At 42.3% G+C, this 21,702-nt stretch overlaps 1 protein-coding gene and 2 non-coding genes across 5 annotated transcripts in view; all 3 read left to right on the top strand.

Annotated features, from left to right (window-relative positions):
* The window catches only part of PPP2R5E (protein phosphatase 2 regulatory subunit B'epsilon), a 196,575-nt gene that overhangs the window by 29,896 nt on the left and 144,977 nt on the right, over nt 1–21,702 (top strand). The window lies entirely within an intron of this gene.
* On the top strand, nt 6,718–6,824 carry LOC128595029 (U6 spliceosomal RNA). The gene has a single exon (XR_008382724.1). It is a non-coding gene; the product is annotated as a U6 spliceosomal RNA (small nuclear RNA).
* On the top strand, nt 10,253–10,358 carry LOC128595061 (U6 spliceosomal RNA). The gene has a single exon (XR_008382750.1). It is a non-coding gene; the product is annotated as a U6 spliceosomal RNA (small nuclear RNA).

The following is a 21,702-nucleotide window of genomic DNA, read 5'->3' as shown; positions in this document are numbered from 1 at the left end:
AGGTGGTTGTAGGAGTGAGTTGAAGTGGTCAGTTGCTTAATGAATGTTTGTTCCTTTTTCTTTCTGTTTGCCATTGATCTTTCTTGGAGTCAGCTTCGTTGATGTATCTCGTTTCAGAATATTAGTATTGTGAGAGACGAGATCTGGCAAAAGTTCATCCCTTATGTAGGCACCATGAAAGACTTTTATCTCCCAGTGTTGTTAAATTTTAATTTAATTAATTCAGGGCTGCTTGTGCCTGGAACACTGTTCAAAGTGAAATGTTAAAACATTAAAAAGAACATGGAGAAAATTGAGAGTTGGCACTATTTCAGGAAAAATACTATCTTCTAATAAGTAAGATATAGGCTTTGAATTAGCCTTTTACTGAAGTGCCTCCAGAAAACAATACCTGGCAACAGTGGAGGATACTCCTCTGCCATGCTATGTGAGGAGATGGTGTCTAGGGAGAATTCAGAGTGGCTTCAGGCTTCTAGGGAGCTGTGTAGAAATCACAGCTGTTGTGTGCCTTGCACATTACAGGCACACAAAACTTCTTTTTGAATGAATATTTTGAAATAAAGGACATTTAGAGCAAAAAAAGTGAAAAGTTTTTTGAGGGTCAGAAGGCTGCTTTCAGTCTTTGTCTCATCAAATTAATTTTATAAGGCTCAGCACCTGTAGCTCAGCGGCCAGGGTGCCAGCCACATACACCAGGGCTGGCAGGTTCAAACCTAGCCTGGGCCTGCCAAACAATAATGACAACTACAACCAAAAAATAGCAGGGTGTTGTGGCAGGTGCCTGTAGTCCCAGATACTTGGGAGGCTGAGGCAAGAGAATCACATAAGCCCAAGAGTTTGAGGTTGCTGTGAGCTGTGATGCCACAGCACTCTACCCAGGGTGACATAGACTCCATCTCAAAAAAAAAATTTTTTTTTTTTTCAAGAAGTAGTTCTGGGCAGGGCAGAGTGGCTCACACCTATAATTCTAGTGCTCTGGGAGGCTGAGGCAGGTGGATTGCTTGAGCTCATGAGTTCAAGACCAGCCTATGCAAAATTGAAACCCCATCTCTAAAAAACAAAAAAATAGCCAGGCGTTGTGGCAGGTGTTACTCAGGAGGCTGAGGCAAGAGGATCCCTTGAGCCCAAGAGTTTGAGATTTCTGTGAGCTATGACACCATGGCATTCTACCCAGGGTGACAAAGTGAGACTCTGTCTCCATTAAAAAAAAATAGACAGTAACCATGCATCAAAGGACTGGTGTTCTCCCTAATTTTTGAGCAAAACTCAAAATGACCTGAAAGCAGATCGACACTGGGGACTTTTTTTTTTGGGTAGAGACAGAGTCTCACTTTATCACCCTTGGTAGAGTGCTGTGGCATCACACAGCTCACAGCAACCTCCAACTCCTGGGCTTAGGCGATTCCCTTGCCTCAGCCTCCGAGTAGCTGGGACTACAGACGCCTGCCACAACAACATCCAGCTATTTTTTTTGTTGTTGCAGTTTGGCCGGGGCTGGATTTGAACCCACCACCCTCAGTATGTGGGGCCGGCACCCTGCCCACTGAGCCACAGGCACCGCCCAACACTGGGGACTTTTTAAAGTAGAAGGACATTTCAGTAACTCCCTCTTCTGTGCTTTCTTCCATACCTCCATCTACATTTACCTCTGCAACTCTCCTACAACTGACTGATACAACTAACTCATGTTTGGGGTTTTTTGGAGACAGAGTCTCAAGCCGTCGCCCTGGGTACAGTGCCATGGCATCATAGCTCACGGCAACCTCCAATTCTTGGGCTCAAGTGAGCCTCTTGCCTCAGTTTTTCTATTTTTAGTAGAGATGGGGTCTTGCTTTTCCTCAGGTTGGTCTCTAACTCGTGAGCTCAAGCAGTCCACCTGCCTCAGCCTCCCAGTGTGCTAGGATTACAGGCCTGAACCACCAAGCTCTGCTCTAACTGGTGTTTTTAATGGTAACCAAGAAATGATGTTCATTTTACTCTTAGAAAGCTTAAAGATATTAAAAACAGCTTAGGGCCGGGTGCTGTAGCTCACACTGTAATCCTAGCACTCTGGGAGGCCAAGGCGGGAGGATCCCTTGAGTTCAGGAGTTTGAGACCAGCCTAAGCAAGAGAGATACCTGTCTCTGCTAAAAATAGACAAAATGAGCCAGATGTCATGGTGGGGTGGGCACCTGTAGTCCCAGCTGCTCGAGAAGCTGAGGCAGGAGGATGGAGGAACTTTTCCTTGAGCCCAGGACTTTGAGGTTGTTGTATACTAGGCCAATGCGATTGCATTCTATCTAGCCTGGACAACAGTGTGAGACTTTGTCTCAAAAACACACAAAAAAGTGTGTGTGTGTGTGTGTGTGTGGGGGGAACAGTTTAGATAAAGTTCTAAAACTCAGTAATCTCAGTGTGGCTAAATTTTGGGGGAGATCTGTCTGTACACTTTCAGGAACCCTGATATAATATTTTGCTGGTGAGAAAAATTTGCACTTTACTACTTAAACTTGTTGGATATACCTATATTTTATTTTATCTAGATTTATAGTTTAACATTGTAAAAAGCACTTCAACTATCTGGAATTTATTTAGGTTTTTCTGGTTTAGTCAAATTTCTCTAGAAATGTTATATGCTTTAGATACTCTTGGTTTTAAGAGAGGTAGACTCGTGTTCTTGAATTACGGGGAGGATTGAATGAAATAAATTGTGTATAAATATTTTTCAAAGTATGTATGAATCAAACAGCTATGAAAGGAGTCTGCATCTAATCTGGCTAAATCAGTCTCCTCTGAGGGCCTTAAATGCTCATTTTTCCCATTGTTCCAGTGGGTTGCTTAATCCAGTCCATTTAGTCATTCAGTCAAATTGCTATTGAGTCATGTGACATGCCAGATGCTGTCCTAGGACACAGTGGTGAGCCAAACAGGGTTGGTCTCTGATCTTCTGTGCAAAGTTAGACATTAATCAACTAAACAAAGACAAAATTCCAACAATGATAAGTGCTATTGGAGAAATAGGGTGGCCATTCAGGGAAGGTTTTTAAGAGGAAGTGATGTTTATGCTGAGATAGGAAGACTAGCAAGAAGCCTCTTCTCAGAAGACGGCTGGAGACGGACATCGGCCTGGATGGGGCTGCCTGTTAAGGTTGCCCAGTGCCACAGCATCCAGGCTGGGTTAAAGAGTTAGTCCTAGATCCTAAGGGTGTTTGTACACCCACAGGATATATAAATCACCCCTGGACTCCCTGCCCAGCTATGAGGAATAATACTTTCCTGCCTATTTATATATTCTCGTGTTGTGCTGTTTTGTTCCACGTGATGGTCTATCATAGTGTTATGGTGGGAGATTACTTTCATATTGTTGGAATTAAAAAAAATTCTCTTATGGTAACATTGTGCTTGTCATATTTTGTGACCTTTAGGTTTCTTTGAAAACAAATCACTCATTCATTGCTTGCTTTTGAAAAATAGTCAATTTAGTTTTAGTCTATAAACATGAAGTGTATCACAACAAAAACAGTGAATCTTTTTAAAACTAAATAAAACCCAACCGTAGGTTGAGTTGTATGCTCCATAGATGCCACTGTGTGGTTAAAGTACATTATATTAAGTTTTCATGTGTTTTAATTCACTATTTTATGAACTACCGCTTGGAATAGTGGGGGACATAATGCAACAGATTTAATTCAGTAAGAAAATAAAGGTTAAGATTAGAGCTAGAATTACCGTTGGCACCAGCTGAAATTCGTTGAGTATGCAAGCAACAGTAAAAGCTTGTTAGGGAAAGCAATTAGTATTGGGGGTGTTTTGGTTACCGTGAAGATTAGAAAGATAAATAATTGGACGGCACCTGTGGCTCAGTGAGTAGGGAGCCGGCCCCATATATCGAGGGTGGTGGGTTCAAACCCAGTCCCGGCCAAACTGCAACAAAAAAATAGCCAGGCGTTGTGACGGGCGCCTGTAGTCCCAGCTGCTCGGGAGGCTGAGGCAAGAGAATCGCTTAAGCCCAAGAGCTGGAGGTTGCTGTGACCCCTGTGACGCCACGGCACTCTACTGAGGGCAGTAAAGTGAGACTCTTGTCTCTACCAAAAAAAAAAAGAAGAAGAAGAAGAAGAAGAAAAATAAATAATTGAAAGTATTTCAAATTTGATAAATTGAATGAAGTTAAAAATTGAATCCACCTCCTCATTACTTGCTAATTTTAAATTTTCGTGAGCTATTGTAATATAAATTATTGAGAGTTAATCTGCATTGCATTCTGTGGGCGGTGGAAATTGAGTGAGTGCTTTTCAGTACCAGTGCTTGAAGTGGCATTGGATTTAGATGGTTTATAGAAGAGAGAAGCCATCATCTATGATTATCTCAGACACTGACCTGAGGGAGAGTCTAACAAAATAAATAAAAGGCCTGTAGAGTTTGAGGCCTTTAACAGTACTTAAATGACCCTTCTTGTACCTAAATGGTTAAGAAGGGTTTCTTAACCCTTCTGTGTACCATTTAGTTAAGAAACCATGAGTTTCACAATGATTTTGGCCTTTCATGGGTAGCCAGTGTATATTCCTGTGAGTACAAATCTATGTTTAATATTTAAATAATCTTGGTGAATTTTTTTCTTTTTCACGGTTTGTTTATTTATTTATTTACTGAGACAGAGTTTCACTTTATCACCCTTGGTAGAGTAATGTGGCGTCACAGCTCACAGTAACCTCCAACTCCTGGGCTTAGGCGATTCTCTTACCTCAGCCTCCTGAGTAGCTGGGACTACAGGTGCCCACCACAGCGCTCATCTATTTTTTTGTTGCAGTTTGGCCGGGGCTGAGTTTGAACCCACCACCCTCAGTATATGGGGCCGGCGCGCTACTCACTGAGCCACAGGCGCCACCCTACAGTTTTATTTAATGGAGTATTCTTTTTCATTTGTGTGTTAATGTAGGACATTGTATCTATATTTCTTGACTTGGACGATATTCTCTCTTTTTTTAAAAAGCAGGACTATTTATAATTATGGACTGTCTTTCTCCATCTTAAGTATTGTAATAATACTTATTTCTATCCATAATGCAGGATAATTGACCAGGTCTTTGCCTCTTTCTCAGTGGGATAGTCAAGAAGTTTTCCTTTTACTGACTTGGAGCAAAGGGTATTGAGAATCCCCCCAACCCCCCAAAGTGCTTGTGAGGATTGTATGAGTTTGTATGGCTAACATTTAGAACAGGCTCTGTGCAGCTTGTGTAAGGGTTATATAAATATTAGCTGTCTTTGTTGTTGTTACTATAAATACTATTTATTTTTTGAGTCTTGAGACTTGGGTCCCAAATGGATCCTGTAAAGATGATCTCTTTTTGTATACTTCGTTTAGGGAAGAGGGTGTTTGTTTAAAAAAAAAATCTATTTATTTAGTTCATCCATAAATAAACTACATTGTTTTTTAGACTAAATTGTTTTAAGTAAAACAACATATCACTATATGTATATTACATGTGTTAATGAACTTTAAGAAGCATTCAGAAAGAATTTTCCAGTGAAGTAACATTTGGGAGTTGTCAAAGTTAGTACATTACTGAGCCCAAGGACTAGGGTAGCCAAGTGTGAGCTTTGTTGCAATATGACAGATGTTAAAGCATCGTGTTCACCTGTCTTCCCAGCTGGTGTGTGCGGTGAGTTGTGGGGGTTGGAGATTGGGGAATTGGATGTGTGTGATGACATTGGATATCTTTACTGTGAGACGTGAGGAGCGACTGTCAGTGGTTGCCAAATGCAGTTAAGAGCTTGATGAATGCTACCTGGACAGATAGGAAATAGCTATTAACCTAACACCTTTCATTAAGTGGGAGCACTGAAAAAATCTTTAAAAAAAACTAAGGAAGTTGGAGTTTTGCAAAATTATCTTTGGAGCAGGTGGCTTAGAATATGAATTTCATGTGTGTTAATTTTTTTTCTTCATCTGTGAGTTTTTACTTAAAGCTATTTTTATGGGGCAGCGCCTGTGGCTCAGTCGGTAAGGCGCCGGCCCCATATACTGAGGGTGGCGGGTTCAAACCCGGCCCCGGCCGAACTGCAACCAAAAAATAGCCGGCCATTGTGGCGGGCGCCTGTAGTCCCAGCTGCTCGGGAGGCTGAGGCAAGAGAATCGCTTAAGCCCAGGAGTTGGAGGTTGCTGTGAGCTGTGTGAGGCCACGGCACTCTACCGAGGGCCATAAAGTGAGACTCTGTCTCTACAAAAAAAAAAAAAAAAGCTATTTTTATGAACTGAAATTATGGATTTGTTGTACACATGCAGTTTTGATTAGCAGTGAAACCGGTATTTAATCTTTATTCAGATTTAGAATTTCTTTCTCTCCCTCATGGGAAGTTATAGTTATTACAGTGTCCAAAACACTGATTTCTCATACTGATCTCAAGGCAGTGCGTATCGTCATTAGCGTGTCTTCTGTCAAGGTAAGAAAATGTATTCATCCTTGAGGATTTTTTCCTGTTATGATGAATTCAAATAAAATAAACAGCTGAATGATAATATCCACAAAAGTAACATGTTCGTGGATTTGAAGAAGGTATATAATGAGGGAAGCCAAGAAAGGCTCCTAGAAATTACTGGTGGTTCACATTTCAGTAAGTGTAATTGAACTGGATGTCAATCAGAAATTCCTTTTTCAAGTTACCTTCTCAAGCTGGTAGGTGCTGAAGTTTGTGTTCTACCATTGAGTTCCTACTTTTTACATTAAAGAATTGTAACAGGTGCTTGCTTCGGCAGCATATATACTAAAATTGGAACGATGCAGAAAAGATTAGCATGGCCCCTGCACAAGGATGACACTCAAATTCATGAAGCATTCCATATTTTTTTACAGCAGCAAAGAAAAAGCAAAAAAAAAAAAAAAAAAATTGTAACAGGGTGGCACCTGTAGCTCAGTGGGTAGGGCTCCAGCCACGTACACTGATGTTGGCGGGTTCAAACTTGGCCCAGGCCAGCTAAAACAACAATGACAACTGCAATAAAAAAATAGCTGTGCCTTGTGGTGGATGCCTGTTGTCCCAGCTACTTGGGAGGCTGAGGCAAGAGAATCACTTAAGCCCAAGAGTTTGAGGTTGCTGTGAGCTGTGACGTCATGGCCCTCTATGCTCTATCCAGGGCCACAGCTTGAGAGTGGCCTTGAGGCTAAAAAAAAAAAAAAAAGAATTGTAACAAACAAAAGATTGAAAAACTAAAGCTTCAGTCAAAGGAGAGCTCTTCAGGTGTATATACTGCTTGACTTCAGCTTTATTGAAGCTTAAGATTGTGTTCCCTATAGTTTTCTGTTTAACATTTATTTCTTCTTCAATTTTCCCCTCTTTTAGTTGTTTTATAGGTCAGTTGGCTTAGAGCTACTGCCAGATCAGACATACAGAAAGTAGTCTTGGGAGTGGTGGCTCATGCACGCCTGTAATCTCAGCACTCTGAAAGGCTGAGGTGGGTTGATTGAGCTCAGGAGTTCAAGACCAGCTAGAGCAAGAATGAAACCCCATCTTTACTCAAAATAGAAAAATTAGCCAGGTGTGGTGGCCCCAGGTACTCGGGAGGCATGAGCCCAGGAATTTAAGGTTGCCGTGAGCTATGATCTGGGCCACTGATCATAGGATAGGAGATTCTATCTCAACAAAAAACAAGAGAACAAAATAATACAAACAAAACAAGAAATATAGAAATAGCATTGGAAGCTGGGAAGACTGATGATAAAGACAGAGATATGTGTATTCAGCAGGGTTAGAGTTATGGAAAGAGGATAATATGTTAATGAGCCAGGCAGCCAATTTTACTACAAGCTTGGACAAATGACCTACCTCCTCAGAACCTCAGTTTCTCATCTGTGAAGTGGGGATAATGTCATCTGCCCTGCAGGATTCATTTGAGCGGTGATGTATGCGAATTACCTGACACACGGTAGGCACTTGGTGATGACAATTGTCATAGTATTTTTGTCCCTGAGATCGGGGCCCATGTCCACTTTTGATTTGATTGTATTCTTACTGTCTCAGAGAGTGTCCCTCACATATTCCATGTTTGAGGTGTGCCTGTTGAATGAAAGAATCTTTTCAGGTAGGAAAGAAATTGTTGGTATAAAGCAGTGCTGATTCTTACTGTGGTATTGCTTGTTACTTCTTTCTTTTTCTTTTCTGATTTGCATCTTGAATATTCTTCTGCAGCCCCGCCCCCTGGCCCCAATGAAAAGAGTTTCTGTGTGATGTAGTGATGAGAAACTCAACACAGCTTGAAAGGCAAAGGCTTTCCATCCTGTCTAGCTCTGGGTAGCGGGAGGGATGTTGCTTAGTCTCTGAAAGGCCCATGATCATCAAAGGTGGCCAAGCGCTTTGCAGGGCTCTGGACATAAGTTTCCTTTGCTGCTTCATCATCAGTCTGTGCCTGAGAACTGGCAGTGTCAGGCATGTGGGAGCCGAGGACTGAGTGTTCATGAATAAGTGGATGTGGTGACGGTTGAGATAACAAGATTTAGTGGGGTCTTTACTGGGTAATGTTTATTTGATCAGCTTTGAAGAGAAACTTTAAGTGAATTTTAGGGAAGTCTTGACGATAGAACCACCTCAGTTTCCTGTCACATCTTGGGCTTAGATTGGAGAGAAATTTGCGTTTCACAAGAATTGCTCCTGGCACTAACCAGGCACTTTGCAGCCCTCTTTGAAATATGCCATAGAAAACACGGGGCTGGAGCCCAGAACTTGGAGAGCACTCCCTTCGTATGTGGGGGATGTGTGAGTGGAAGGGTGACCTGGGGGAGAGGGTGTGGTGTCTAGTCTCTCCTCTTACCGTGGCCTCTCTTTCCCTACAGGGATTTGTGTCAGCTCAGATGCACCAGTTCTAGCCCATCACAATTAATGAGAAATAAGCAGTATGAAAGTTTCTGCTCCAGTCTTTGGTGTAGTTTCTGTTTCCACTCAGATGGACACCAGGCTGTCTTTGCTTTTGTTTGATGTGTGTTCAGGAAATGAAAAAAGCTGATTTTAATTCTAGCTTTAAGCAAACAATTAGAAAGGAAAAGTTTCTGTTAGCTGTTGCTGGCACCCCTCCCCGCTTCTATGCCCTTCCTTCCAACATTTTTAATATGGGGGAAGAAGTGAATTGTAGGTTATCCATAATTCTAAACCTTCATTAGTGTGTATAATTAAGAGGTGGAAAGATTTAGTGTGGTTTTCTGAATTTTCCAGTCATATGAGAAGCACACGTAGTGCTTCATGTTTTTAAAAGATTGCACAGTATTTGGGGAGATTTTCCTTTACGAGAAAGCTTATTTTCTGGGCTATTCATTTTGCTGGGCACAACTTGATAAGACTCAGTCTGTCCTGGTCCTTTTTACTTGAAAGTGACGTGATGTGCATTCTGCATGGCCCTGAGAGGCTTTTCTTTGGTGAATGTATGTTCAGAAACAGAGGTGGTCAGGATCTGTCTTCAGGAATTTTCTTTCTTCCCAAAGACTCATTTCCACATGTCAAATATAAATGAGGCCTATAACCTCTGGTGAGTGCTTTCATTTTAACCATCCAAACAGTTTCTATTTCATTTCCAAGAAAGGTGATTTTTTTCATCAGCCATTAAATAGTTAGATTTATCTCTCTCTTTTTTTCTCTTTTTTGGGGAGCTATTCACTGCTCTTGGGTTCTCTTTAGGCATAGCAGATGAGAAGTTTAAGAAATCAAGCTATTTTGGGCGGCGCCTGTGGCTCAGTGAGTAGGGCGCCAGCCCCATATGCCGAGGGTGGCGGGTTCAAACCCAGCCCCGGCCAAACTGCAACCAAAAAATAGCCGGGCGTTGTGGCGGGCGCCTGTAGTCCCAGCTGCTCGGGAGGCTGAGGCAAGAGAATCGCGGAAGCCCAGGAGTTAGAGGTTGCTGTGAGCCGTGTGACGCCATGGCACTCTACCCGAGGGCGGTACAGTGAGACTCTGTCTCTACAAAAAAAAAAAAAAAAAGAAATCAAGCTATTTTAATACTAGTTGTTTTAAACTCAGCATGCAATACTAATGTTAGATTTTTATGGAGTTTGGAAAGCTCTGACAGAAGAACATTATTTGTAGAGGTTTCTACTTAATTCATAGGGTTAGCTTGGAAGAAGTATATCTTTTTTAGTTTTATATTGCAGTATCTGACAATTAACTGACAATTAAAAAAGAGAAATGGTCTAGAACAGTGTTTTTCAACCTTTTTTATCTCATGGCATTCTTGAACTTATAGGTAAACTTCCATGGCACACTTAAATTATGTCAATCAAAAAAAGGTAAAAAAGTGCTCGCTTCAGCAGCACATATACAAAATTGGAACGATACAGAGAAGATTAGCATGGTCTCAGAGCAAGGATGACATGCATATTCGTAAAGTGTTCCATGTTTTTCCATTAAGAAAGATGGAGACTTTACATCTTTTGTATTAACCTGGATGGAGGTGGAACACATTTTTCTTAGTAAAGCATCATAAGAACGAAGAAGCAGGAAGGTGCATGTGGCTCAGTGGGTAGGGCGCCAGCCCCATATACTGAGGGTGGTGAGTTCGAACCTGGCCCTGGCCAAACTGCAACAACAAAAAAGCCGGGCGTTGTGGCAGGTGCCTGTAGTCCCAGCTACTCTGGAGGCTGAGGCAAGAGAATCGCCTAAGCCCAGGAGTTGGAGGGTGCTGTGAGCTGTGATGCCACGGCATTCTGTCCAGGCGATAAAGTGAGAATCTGCCTCTACAAAAAAAAAAAAAGAATGGAGAAGCAAGAATCCAGTGTATTCAATTCTAATATGAAGGTAGTAGATGATCTAATACAAGGTGGAGGTAGGGGAATGAGGGATGGGGAGAGGGGACGAGGGAGGGAGATGGGGGGAGTCATGGTTTATAGCACACCTCTTAGGGACGGGACACAATTATAAGAGGAATTTTACCTAACAGACATAATCAGTGTAACCTAATTCTTTGCACCCTCAATGAATTCCAAATAACAACAAAAAAAGTACCTTCTATAGCTGTTAAACAAAAAAAAATATGTGTACTGTGTTTTGAACTTCTTTTGAAAATAATTTAATTAATGATTTTTAAAAAATTTTTCTCATGGCACACAAGTGTGCCAAAGCACACTGGGTAAAAATTACTAGAAGGAGATACAAAGAAACTGTTAACACTGGTCATTTTGGGGGACTAAAAATGGAAGGTTTTTTTTCTCTACCTTGACATTTATTTTTATTTTATTTTTTTGAGACAGTCTCACTTTGTTGCCGTCATTAGAGTGCCATGTTCTTATAGCTTACAGCAACCTCAGACTCAGTCCTCTTGCTTCAGCTTCCAAGTAGCTGGGAAGTAGCCATGCCTGGCTATTTTTTTTTTTCTATTTTAGTAGAGATGGGGTCTACCAGGTCAGGCTGGTCTTGAACTCCTGAGCTCAAGCAATCCACCCACCTTGGCCTCCCAGAGTATTGAGATTACGGCATGAGCCAATGTACCCTGCCTCTACCATGATATTTTAAAAAGTTAATTAAAAACTATAAGGGTAGTCATGTGTCTTAAATCTGTCTGTTTTCTGGCTCCGTGCCTGTGGCTCCAGCGGCTAAGCTGCCAGCCACATACACCTGAGTTGGTGGGTTCGAATCCAGCCCAGGCCGCCAAACAACAATGACGGCTGTAACCAAAAATATTTGGGTGTTGTGGCAGGCGCCTGTCATCCCAGCTACTTGGGAGGTGGAGGCAGGAGAATTGCTTGAGCCCAGGAGTTGGAGGTTGCTGTGAGCTGTGATGTGACGGCACTCTACCCAGGGTGACAGCTTGAGGCTCTGTCTCTAATAAAAATAAATAAATCAATGAAATAAAATAAATAAAATCTGTCTGTTTTCCAACTAATAACAAAGTATTGGGAGTAAAAATGATATCATTGCTGATCATTAGGTTAAGCCTTTGTATAGTCAGTTACATGAGGAAATACTTCCAGGAGTCTTTCAATAAAGCTACATGCTTTTACTGTAAGTCAGTGTTGGCGGTCACCACAGCATGAGGAACTGTATTAAAGAGTTGCGGCACTAGGAACGTTGAGAACCACTGCCCTAAGTATTATTTGAGATGTCTATGTTTGTCCTTCTAGCATCCTCCATCAACCCCTTACTCATTTGCCCATTTGTCTGTATCAGCTGAGGAAAAGAAGTACAACTTGTGATCGCCTTAGTATGTAATTGCTTTCTTTTGTAAGGGAAGAGCTTAATTGCTCATCTGTCTAGATAACCTTGAAAAAGCATTATTTTTGATGTTAAGCAAAAGGGTAAAGTACTTAGTAATTTTCAGAAATGGTGTGTGGGATATTGAAAAGATAAATTCTATTGGTATGAAATCTTTTATTCTCACTATTTTCTGAGATTCTTATCTTGGTGTTTTTATTGCACGAAGTACTCAGCTCCCTGGCTATCACAACACACTTCAGTGAGCTACATAGAAATTTGTGACTGGTGCTCTCTCCTGTCTAATCAACTCATCAAACTTGGCCATTCTGTGTCAATTTACTTTAGAATTAAAATTTTGTTTTTTGTGTAATGGCATTAGAGAAACCAAGAGCTTAGTGGTTTGCATTCAATTTCGGGGATAAATAGATATTGGATCAGCTTTTGCTGCTCAACAAACCACTCCAAAACTTGGTGGCTTAAAACAGCAGCCATTTATTTAGCTCACCATTTTATGGTTTGGCAGTTTGGATTGGGCTCAGCTATAGGATGGTCCTTGTCTTCCTCCTCTGGGCTTACTCACACACCTGCAGTCAGGTGGATGGTTGCACTCACATATCTGGTTGTTGGCTGGGGGTACAGGGGTTCTTGGGCTCAGTGAGTCTCGTTGTCCAGCAGGTTAGCCTGGGAGTCTTTAGAGCAGTAAGAGAGGAAAGAGTACAAATGTTTAAGTACTTTTCAAATCTCTGCATGTCATGCTTGCTGTTAACCCATTGGCCAAAGAAATTATGGAGAAGGACCCCATCTCGTTGTGGGAAGACCTCTAAATTATACTACAATAGCATGAATGTGGGGGGGAGAGGGGAGGAACCTCTAAATTATACTACAATGGCATGAATGTGGGGGGGTGGGGGGAGGAACCTCTAAATTATACTACAATAGCATGAATGTGGGGGGGGGAGGAACAAGCATTTCTGCAGTGCTTCATAGATATATTGAGGACTTCACATCTTGGTTCAGTGGATATTGTCTTTTTTTGAAATATATCTAGAATCTGCCCACTTCTCACGACCTCCTCTGCCTCTTCTGCTACTGCTTAGTCCAAACCACTGTTATCTTTTGCTTTTTAACAGGTTTCCTGCTTCCACCCTTGACCCTTGTGTGCTCTACACAGCAGCCAGAGCAAACTTTTAAAAATAGCAGTTAGATCACGTCATTCCTTGTTCAGAACCTTCCACTGGGCTTCTCATCTCATTTGGAATAAAATTTAAATTCCCTTACTAGACTACAAGACTTCGCGAGAGGTGGCTCTTTTTTTTGACCTCATCTTGTGTCCCTCTCCTCCTCCCCCGTCCCATTCTGGCTCTCCCTGCTGTTTCCCTGCTCAGGGCTCCTGCTCTGCGCCTCCTTCACTTCGTCATGGTCTCTGTTCTGTGTCACTTTCTCAGAGAGGCTGTCACAGATATCCTATATAAAATGACATTCTTTCCTGCCAGTTGGTGGCTTTCTTTATTACTGCGTGGAATACTGGTCACCACCTGACATTTGCTTGTTTCTTTTCTTTTTCTTTTTCTATTTTTGAGACAGAGCCTCAAGCTGTTGCCCTGGGTAGAGTGCTGTGGCATCACAGCTCACAGCAACCTTCAACTCCTGGGCTCAAGCGATTCTCCTGTCTCCGCCTCCCAAGTAGCTGGGACTGTAGGCACCCGCTACAACACCCAGCTATTTTTTGGTTACAGCCGTCATTGTTGTTTGGCGGCCCAAGCTGGATTCAAACCCACCAGCTCAGGTGTATGTGGCTGGCATCTTAGCCGCTTGAGCCACAGGCGCCGAGCCTGCTTGTTCCCTAGACTTGAGGTGAGGCCTAAATCCCATCATTGCTGGGTTAAAGGCTGTGGATCTCCTGGACCAATAGAATGATACTTAACAAAGGGTTCATCCTGGGCGGTGCCTGTGGCTCAAAGGAGTAGGGCACTGGCCCCATATGCCAGAGGTGGCGGGTTCAAACCCAGCCCTAGCCAAAAACTGCAATAAATAAATAAATGAAAAGGGTTCATCCTGTCCTGTTTAAACAAATGTTAACAAAATTTTAATTTGATGACTCTGTCATCATTTTTTTTTCTTTTCTTTTTTTTTCCCCCCTTGACACAGAGTCTTACTCTGTTGCCCCAGGCTAGAGTGCCATGGCATCATGGCTCACAGACGTCTCAAACTTCTGGGCTAGAGACATCCCCCTGCTTCAGCGTCCTAAGTGGCTGGGACTGTAGGTGCCCACCACAGCGCCTGGCTAATTGTGATCGTTTTCCCTTATGTTCATGGATTTAGGAATATAACCATATGCTTATGGCTTATGTAAATGCATACACATACACATGTATGCTATTTGAAGGGAATGGCACATGGAGCAAACACTGTCTGTGGACATGGAGGTGTAAGTGGTTGTGGTGTTAATACTGTGTGTGTGCACTCTTGAAATTCCTGCAAGCCCCTACGCCTCTTTTACTCAGACCGTCACACTGGGTCCAGAGTGAAGCATTAGCTAACTAAGGCATAGAATTGCTGTCCTTCAAGTATGATTTGTCTCTCAAATGGCTTTACTCATAGCTGGTTCTCAGGCTTTGCATCTGAACTCTCTTAGTCCACAGGAGTTTACCGTTTGCAGGTGTGCATGCTTGTAATGTATAGTTGAAACTTTCATTTGCAGTAATGCGATGGGATGGGAATGAGTAGGAGGAAGGATAGTCTGGCTTAGTGAAATGTCTGAACCACGGAATATTTAAAAATAAAGACAATTATATGATTTTTAAATAATAGTGCGTACCACAGACTAAGATATTACTGAGACATGATGAGCCACGTAAGCAAAGGTAATGGAAATATATTTACAGTTCCCACAGGCTGACGGAATAAGCCAAGGGTTTTTAAATAGCAAAGTGTGTGTAAGAGTTACTTGACTCAGAATTTGAAGGCTGATCTAAAGAACCTGAGAAATCTAATTTTTTGAAATTTTTGATTTGAAAAAGTTAGTGACTTTTATATTAATGGCCTAAGGAGGTACAGGTGCAGGCTGATTAGAGTTACATTCTTCAATTATCAGTGAAAGAGCTAAGATGGGAGGCTTCCCTGCCCTGGCTTCCTTCCTTCCTGCCATTGTAGTGACCTTCACTGGAGACTGTCCCATTCTGGAAGTGGATATGTATATGTTTTTTTGTCCCTATGCTAGTTGAATAAGAAAGCTGGGAAGCAAATAAGAGGCTTTTTTTTTTTTTTAGACAGGGAGTCTCACTTTGTCACCCCTGATAGAGTGCCCTGATGTCAGAGCTCACAGCAGTCTCAAACTCTTAGGCTTAAGCGATTCTCTCTCTTTTTCTTTTTTTTCTTAAGACAGTTTTACTTTGTTGGACCTTGGTAGAGTGCTGTGGGATCTACAGCTTACAACAACCTTAAACTCTTGGGCTCAAGCGATTCTCTTGCCTCAGCCTCCCGAGTAGCTGGGACTGTAGGCGCCCCCACCACAATGCCCAGCTATTTTTAGAGATGAGGTCTATCTCTGGCTCAGGCTGTTCTCAAACCTGTGGGCTCAGGTAATCCACCTGCCTCGGCCTCCCAGAGTGCTGGGATTATAGGCGAGAGCCACCATGCCCAGCCTAAGAGGGGGTTTTGAATAATTTCATGGATAATGACAGGGATTGTGGGAGTGGTCTAGGCTCTCACTTTTTTATGATAGAGACAGGATTAAGCACTTTTGAGGGAGGCAAACTAGGGCTTTGATCCAGTTTTGCCATTTACTATTTGAGTGATCTTAGATAAGTTTTTTAACCTTTCTGTGTCTCAGTATTTTTGGTGGTGTTGAGAGGGCCTGTTTCTGAGGGTTGCTGTAAGGATCCCATGAAGTAAGGTACGAGGGCTTTGTGGATTGTGTCCAGTTGTGTAATATGAAAAATAGAGACAAACGTGGATGTCTCTATTAAGTAAGGGCTAAAATGGACTTCTAGGGTATGGTCTTATGTGCCTCTATGAAAACATTGGACACATACAGTTAATTTGTGAGATGAAGGGTGACAAGCAGAGGGAAGGGGTTGCCACAGCATTCACAGGGACTCAGGTTGGGGGGAGTGGAATGGTCTGGAAAGGAATTGGGCAGGGCATTTTATGTGCACAGGGGCTCCAAAGAGGGGTGTGAGGCGTGTGAGCAAGGAGAAGCACAGACTTGGCAGTGGGGGCTGAGAGTTCCTGGTGCAAGAACAGAACACTGGTGTGTGTGTGTGAGTGTTGGGGGATGGAGGAGGCTAGAGTGAGGGCTTACCGACTTGGGCCAGGTTTTTGCACTGGATTCCAAAGGCTTTAGAAGCCACTCAGGCTAGATTGCTACAAAGGAGAATGATACAAACTGAGGTGGTAGAAGAACAGAGTTCTTCCTGCTGGTTTCTGATAGACGCCTGGGGTGACGCTTCTTACATTGAGCCACTCAAATGCCCCTTGGTATAAGAGAATTATCCTTGCTGCAATTTCTGTGAAATCCTGTGTTTTACTTTATAACTGTACAGTTTTGCATTTCATAAATATTAGTTTCTATTCGTTCTAAACACTGATGTTTTTAGTAAAATTAATTGGTCCAAGGGAGAAATGCCAGGTTTCTTAGAAGGCTTCTAGAAGGGACCTCCACTGCCCCACTTTGATTAATCCAGGAGCAAGGGGATTAACAATTAGAGTCGCTGGATGCCTGGAAGGAAGTTTATTATTATTATTATTTATTTATTTATTTATTTATTTTTTGAGACAGAGTCTCACTGTGTCACCCCCAGTAGAGTACTGTGGTGTCACAGCTCACAGCAACCTCAAACTCCTGGGTTTTGCCTTAGCCTCCCCAGTAGCTGGGACTACAGGCACGCGTCACAATGTCTGGCTATGGAAGGGGGTTTTTAGAAGGGACTTCCCACTGACAGCAGGCAGGCAGATGGCGCCCACCCTCACTGCTGCTTCCCGGTCTCTTGGGCCCCATATCCACTCTGGCATGAGCGTGTTGGGAAGCCCATTGGTATCATTAGTGCTCAGTGCCTACCTGAGCTGCTAAGATCCCCCACCCAGCCTGCAGTGGCCTGGAGCAGCCAGCCTTGGGTGTGTATTCAATATTCCTGTCTAATCCAAGCGTTGTGCTGTTTCTGACCTTTATTTCTGAAGAAGTTCCTGCCACACCCCCCGCTCCTCATCTTTTCTCTTCTCCGGGTCTAAAACATCTAATCTTATTCTCACTGCTCTTTTTTTTTTCTTTTAGAGATAGAGTCTCACTTTATCGCCCTTGGTAGAATGCTGTGCCGTCTCAGCTCACAGCAACCGCCAACTCCTGGGCTTAGGCGATTCTCTTGCCTCAGCCTCCCGAGTAGCTGGGATCACAGGTCCTTGCCACAATACCCAGCTATTTTTTGTTGCAGTTTGGCCGGGGCCAGCTTTAAACCTGTCACCCTCAGTATATGGGGCCGGTGCCCTACCCACTGAGCCACAGGCGCCGCCCTCTCGCTGCTTTTTGTTTTAACAATTTCATTGAGATATAACTCATGTGCTATACAGTTCTTCCCTTTAAAGCATACAGTTCAGTGTAACCTTGGGGTTGTGCAATCATCACAACATGTTCATCCCTCCTGAAAGCAACTCAGTAGCATTGTGGGTCATTTCTCATTTCCCTCCCTGCCCCCCCACAGCCCTAGGTCACTGCTGATCTCTGTGTCTGTAGATTGGTCTGTTCTGGGCAGTTTATAGAAACAGAATCATATCATGCAAGACTTGTGACTTTTTTCACTCAGCATAATCTTTTCAAGGTTCATGTTGTAGCATGCGACAGCACATTATTCCTATTTATTGTTGAATAATATTCCATTATACCACGTTTTGTTTATCCATTTATTAGTTGATGAACATTTGAGTCATTTCTACTTTTTAACTATTATACATAATGCTGGCGTGAACACTCATGTTTCATGGTATCTTAGGTACATTTTTAGGAGTGGCATTGCTGGGTCATATGGCAGCTCCGTGTTTACCTTTCTGAGGTGCTGCCAAACTGTTTTTCCACAACATCTGCACCGTTTTACATTCCTACTAGTGATGTATGAGGCATTTAATTTCTCACGTGTTATTTTCTGCCTTTTTGATTACAGTCATCTTATTGTGTGATTTGCATTTCTGATGGCTGATGATGATGGGCATTTTTTTGTGTGCTTACTGGCCATTTGTGTATTTTTTGAGAATTGTCTGTTAAAATCTTTTGCCTGCTTTTGGGTTGTCCTTTTATTATTAAGGTGTATGAATTCTTTTTATATTCAGATGTAAAGTACCTTATCAGATACATGCTTTGCAAATGTTTTCTCCCATCCATTCCGTTGTCCTTCCTTGGATGGTGTCCTTTGGAGCATAATACATGCTCAGTAACTAGTATTTGTTGAATTAGGGGATGAAAGAGAAAGCCTTGCCTGACATTTTGATACAAAGTTGTTATTTCCTCTCTTAGATCCCTGGAGTGTATACTTTTTCATAGTTGTTATAATACTCTTCACCGGCTGTTTAATTTACTTGTAATATTTTCTCCCTTGCCCAGTGATACCTTGGGAGGCAGGTGCTGTGCCCATTATGTTCCCAGCAGAATTTCTGACAAGTATTATATGTTGGTACCTAAGCATAAGGTGGTTTCTGAATGTTAGGAGTGAAATTTCTCTTGAAATTCTCTTTAATTTCTCTGGAAGTCTTGTCAAGTGAAAGAGGGAATGCATCTAATCTAGGTTGTTTGTCTTCAATTTTCATGAACTAACTCAGATTAAGATTGTGGAGTGTGGGTGGCGCCTGTGGCTCAGTGGGTGGGCACCGGCCCCATATACTGAGGATGGCAGGCTCAAACCCAGCCCCGGCCAAACCACAACAAAAAAATAGCCGGGTGTTGTGGTGAGCCTCTGTGGTCCCAGCTACTTGGGAGGCTGAGGCAAGAGAATCGCCTGGGCCCAGGAGTTGGAGGTTGCTGTGAGCTGTGATGTTACAGCACTCTACCAAGGGCAACAGAGTAAGACTTCTAAAAAAGAAGAAGAAAAAAAAAAAAGGAGTGTGGAGTGTATGCAGAAGGCCATGAGGTGTTAAATTCTCAGATAGAGATATTCTCCAGCTTGCAGTTAAACCTTGATCAAGGAGTGTTTGGAGCTGGGCTGGCTCCAAACTTGGCCTCCTTGCTTGGTCTTTTGAGTGTGGGGAAGAGGTGGAGAGAACAGACTGAATTGTGAAGTGTTAAGTGTATAAGTGGGCTCTGAGTATGTGGATTTCCTCAATTTTAAAGTAGTCATTACCAAGTGTTTTTTTTTTTTTTATTACCAAGTTTAATTATCTTCTTAACCGTGCAGGCGTGAAGCTGCCCTTGGGGTCTTTGGAAACTTCTTTTGGTGTTACCAGATTAACTGATCTTAGTATTACTCCAGTATTCTTTGAGCTCTAAGATTTCATGGTTCAAGACTTTTTCTTCCCTGTGAAATATTTCCTTTTTATTTTTTATTTTTCCCTGTGAAATATTTCTTGATTACTTTAGTCCTTAATGATCTTGATGTTCTTTTTTATTTTTTTATTTTGAGATAGAGCCTCACTCTGTCACCCTGGGTAGAGTGCCCTGAGTGCTATGGCGTCATTGTAGCTCACAGCAACCTCAAACTCTTGGACTTACATGATCCTCTTACCTCAGCCTTTCAGGTAGTTGGGACTATAGGTGCCTGCCACAATGTCCGGCTGGCTTTTCTATTTTTAGTAGAGACACGCACTAGCTGTTGCTCAGGTTGGTTTTGAACTCCTGAGCTTGAGTGACCCTCCCACTCGGCCTCCCAGAGTGTTAGGATCACAGGTGTGGGCAGCTTGCCTGGCTACCAGTCCCTTTGTTCCTAACCCGAGTTATACAAGATGTGTATGTGAACAGTAGGGTATGATTTGTTCATTCAGCAAACATCGTATTAGGAACTTGGCTAGATAGTAGGGTGAAAAACATGAGTAAGACAGCATTTATTTAATAATGTTTATTAAATATGTATTTTATATTGTGCCCTGGAGATAAAATGTGACTAAGATGGGCAAGGCATTTGCATTCTACAGAATGTTGGTTTTCTTGCCCGAGTTGGGCTGTAAGCTATGTTCTTTTTAATTTCTTTTCCCCATACTTCTATTATGTTGAGTAAATAGTTCTTAAGAGTTACTTGATTGACTTCTTAAATGAGGTTCTTTTGATTGCCAGGAAAACTTTGCTTGACAAAAAAACAAGAGGGATATTTGGAGAAATCAGAATTGGAAATTTATATGTACAGATCTCAGGTATTATGGTAGGAATAATTTGTACCTGTGGCGCTGACTCTTTATTTGGAAGAATAATTTGGAAGTAGCTTAGAGAGTTAGTTAAGAACTTCCTATATTCCTGAGCTTTTTAGACAGATTTCATTTGTGAATAATTAAGTAATATGCTCACATTTTGCACTCAGAGGACATTGCATGTGATTTTGGTACTATATGTTTAATAGTACCTTAAGATGCTCACCTTATTTATTTTTTTTTTTTTGGTGATTTTTTTTTTGGCCGGGGCTGGGTTTGAACCCGCCACCTCCGGCATATGGGACCGGCGCCCTACTCCTTGAGCCACAAGTGCCGCCCATCCTTTTTTGTTTTGTTTTGCTTTGCTTTACTTTTAAAAACACAGATGGCGCCTGTGGCTCAATGAGTAGGGCGCCGGCCCTATATACCGAGGGTGGCAGGTTCAAACCTGGCCCCAGCCGAACTGCAACAAAAAAATAGCCAGGCGTTATGGCGGGTGCCTGTAGTCCCAGCTACTCAAGAGACTGAGGCAAGAGAATCGCCTAAGCCCAGGAGTTGGAGGTTGCTGTGAGGTGTGACACCGCGGTACTCTACCGAGGGTGATAAAGTGAGACTCTGTCTCTACAAACAACAACAACAACAAAAAAAACAACAGGGCTCTACTGTTCTTCGTAAAGCAGATTTTGGATTGATTAGGGTTTTTCCAAATGGATTTCTTTACCCTCTGCCATACCAACCTCTTCAAGAAGGGCTTTCAAGGCTCTCGGGCAGTTTTTGTAGTGTCATTCCATTTCAGAGGTGACATTATGTAATTTGAAATTCATTTATGTATAATGAATTAAAATACTTTTGGGGGTGGATAACTGTAAGGGAATACTATAACAGAATATCTTTTAAAACAGCCGTCTTTCTGGCAACGTTAGCGTGTGATTTCAACATACTGCTTTTGCATTTACCACTATACTGTGTTACGTTACCTCCTTGCTCTGTGACAGTTGCTTTCAGACTCCACTGGGCGTAAGAATTATCCCAGGAATTGATTCAGGTTGTTGATTTGATACATCTGCCCTGTGGATGTGCAACTAGATGGTTGGGATGTTGTGAGCCTCAGACTGGACACTGATTTGCTTATTTATGTGTTTATTTATTTATTTAAGACAAGAGTCTCAACTATGTCACCCTTGGTAGAGTGCTGTGGCGTCACAGCTCACAGCAAACTCAAACTCTCGGGCTTAA

Source organism: Nycticebus coucang, chromosome 9 (assembly GCF_027406575.1).
Source record: "Nycticebus coucang isolate mNycCou1 chromosome 9, mNycCou1.pri, whole genome shotgun sequence".
In the NCBI taxonomy this organism is placed as follows: Eukaryota; Metazoa; Chordata; class Mammalia; order Primates; family Lorisidae; genus Nycticebus; species Nycticebus coucang.
Note: the sequence above shows the minus strand (reverse complement) of the source record. Positions and strands in the feature narration are given on the sequence as shown.